The sequence below is a fragment of the Falco biarmicus genome, chromosome 1 (assembly GCF_023638135.1).
Source record: "Falco biarmicus isolate bFalBia1 chromosome 1, bFalBia1.pri, whole genome shotgun sequence".
NCBI classification, from domain to species: domain Eukaryota; kingdom Metazoa; phylum Chordata; class Aves; order Falconiformes; family Falconidae; genus Falco; species Falco biarmicus.
Window position 1 is genome coordinate 4,927,326 of NC_079288.1, and position 2,329 is coordinate 4,929,654.

At 60.4% G+C, this 2,329-nt stretch overlaps 1 non-coding gene across 1 annotated transcript; it reads right to left on the reverse strand.

Annotated features, from left to right (window-relative positions):
- Positions 1-1,306: 1,306 nt before the first annotated feature.
- Positions 1,307-1,378, reverse strand: TRNAT-CGU (transfer RNA threonine (anticodon CGU)). The gene has a single exon. It is a non-coding gene; the product is annotated as a tRNA-Thr (tRNA).
- Positions 1,379-2,329: the final 951 nt, after the last annotated feature.

A 2,329-nucleotide genomic window follows, 5' to 3' on the forward strand; every position in this document is an offset into this window, starting at 1 on the left:
CACAATTGGTTTCAACCAGAAACAAACCCACAGAATTCTGAAATTCTCTGCAAAAGCTGCAAGACGGCTTTTGAATCATTAGAAACATTTTGGCTTGACATTCTGATGTGAGATGCTGTAGAAAAATAATAATAATACAAAGTCAAAATAGGGTGTTTCAAAGCTAGAACTTTCGTCCTCAAAGGCCTCCAACAAAGTTGACAGGATTTTGACAGCACTGCATTTTCCAAGTAAAATGGTGTCTACATTTTTCTAAAAAAGTTCTAAACTGCATTTCCTGTTTTTATATCAAAATGTACTGTGGCTTTTTTTGCAGCTCGTTAATAACATACTGTAGAACCGTTTTCCACAAACCTCCCCAAACATCTTACACACACACACTTCCAATGCTTATTTAGAAAGACAAATAGCCTCCTACCCACCCAGTCCCAGGCTAAGTGTGGCACATAAAACAACAAAAGCCGGCTTTTTCTACGCATCGAAGGAAGCAGCTAGTTTTTTGGAACAGGGTCCTCAGCTCTTCCGAGATATCTGGCTATTGCAATTTTGCAATGAAATGACTCTATTCTTTACATATTTTAAGCTGTCTGAAAGCAGCTTAAGTGATGTTATACAGAGCCAGCAGAAATGCCCTTGCACATGTGTGAAACTTGTATTAAGAACCAAGCAATCCAGGCCAATTCTGGTGTAAACAGTACAACTGCACGAAGCTTTTCCTAGCCGTATTTGTTTACTCCAGGATTTGGCCTCCCTCTATCATTTAAGGACTCTCTATGTGAGAACTACACCAATCCTCACACCTACAAAGCAACAGCAAGAGGGATCCATCACTCCCCAGCTCACCCAACACTTCCCCCACAGCAAGGCAGCACAAACATCAGCTTTATTTTAACTATGATTCATTGCAGTGAAGACAACTGTCCTGGAACAAAGCGCGGCGAGATCCCTGCGGCGAGGCGGCGCTTTCCGTGCCCCTTCGCACAGGTGCGGTGCACGGCAGCGGGGCCGCACCGGGGCCGGAGCTCCCCCCCGCGGCCTCCGCCCCGTGGAGCCCCCCCCGCCCCCAGCTCTGTGGCAAAGATCCGCGGGGATCGCGGCCACGGTGGGAATCCACGGGGGCTGGCGACCACGCGGCGGGTCAGTTGCCCCGCTCCGCGGGACCCGCCGCGCCGAGCGCCCCGGCAGCAGAGCGCGGCCCCGGCCCGCAGCTCCCACACCCGCCACCGAAAGCAAAAAGGAGCCGCAAACGAGGCGGCGTCCGCGGCCCCCCCGCGGGGGGGCTGCCAGCGCACCGCGCTGCCTCGGCAGGCACGGACGGGGTTCGAACCCGCGATCTTCGGTTTACGAGACCGACGCCTTACCACTTGGCCACCGCGCCCGACGGGCTAGCAGCACCCCCGCGCCGCCAGTGGAAGCCGGCGAGCCACCCGCCCGCCGCCGGGCCCGGCCGCCCGCCCCGGGGAGCTACCTGCGGCGGGCCGGGCCGGCACCCCCCACCGACCGCCGCCCAGCCCGCGCCCCGCGGGGCAGGGGCCGCGGCACCGCAGCACGCCGCCGGGCCGCCCGCCCGGTTCGCGGCGCTTCCTGCAGCACGTGCGGCGCCGGGGCGGGGCACCGCGACCGGGCGGTGCCGGCCCCGCGGAACCGCCCAGCACGGCGGGGCGGGAGGGCGAGCGGGCCGTGCTGCGGCGCGGGCCCAGCCGGCCCGCGGCCCCCGTGCCCCGAGCGACGCCGCTCAGAAGCCCCCCAAATCCCGCCGGGTTCGGCCGGCAGCACCGGCGCGGGCAGCTCGGGAGAGACCAAGACATATCGGTGAACGTTGGTTTTCCTGCCTCCTAGCCAACAGTCGCTAGTGTTTGTCGCGACAGAGGGGAGCCGCGCATCGCTACGGACACGCCTTGCCGCCTGCGGCACGAACAGCGGCTGTTTGGTATGAAAAAAGCCCGCTGCGGGGCCCGCCTGCCGCCCGGCCGCTCCCGGGGCCCCGCACCCGCTGGGGAGGGCGCGGGGCGCGCCCCGCTTCGGGGGCGGCGAGGGGGCAGGGAGGCCCCCCCGGAGCGCGAGCCGCGGGAGGGCGCGAGCTCTGCGCGCTCCGCACCGCCCCGCACCCTCCGTGCGCCAAGCAACAGCGTTTCCACCCCGTCCCTTGGGACGGCATCGGGCGGCCTGACAGGGGGCTGTGTCGGGAAGTGTTCCCTATATTCAAACTGAATTTTCACGTTTTACTTCAACCCCCTTATTTTCTGTTTACACAGTAAAATCATAATAGCATCAATCATAAATACAATACTACATTATTAATATTTCCTCCTCCGGGTTTCCAGTTACC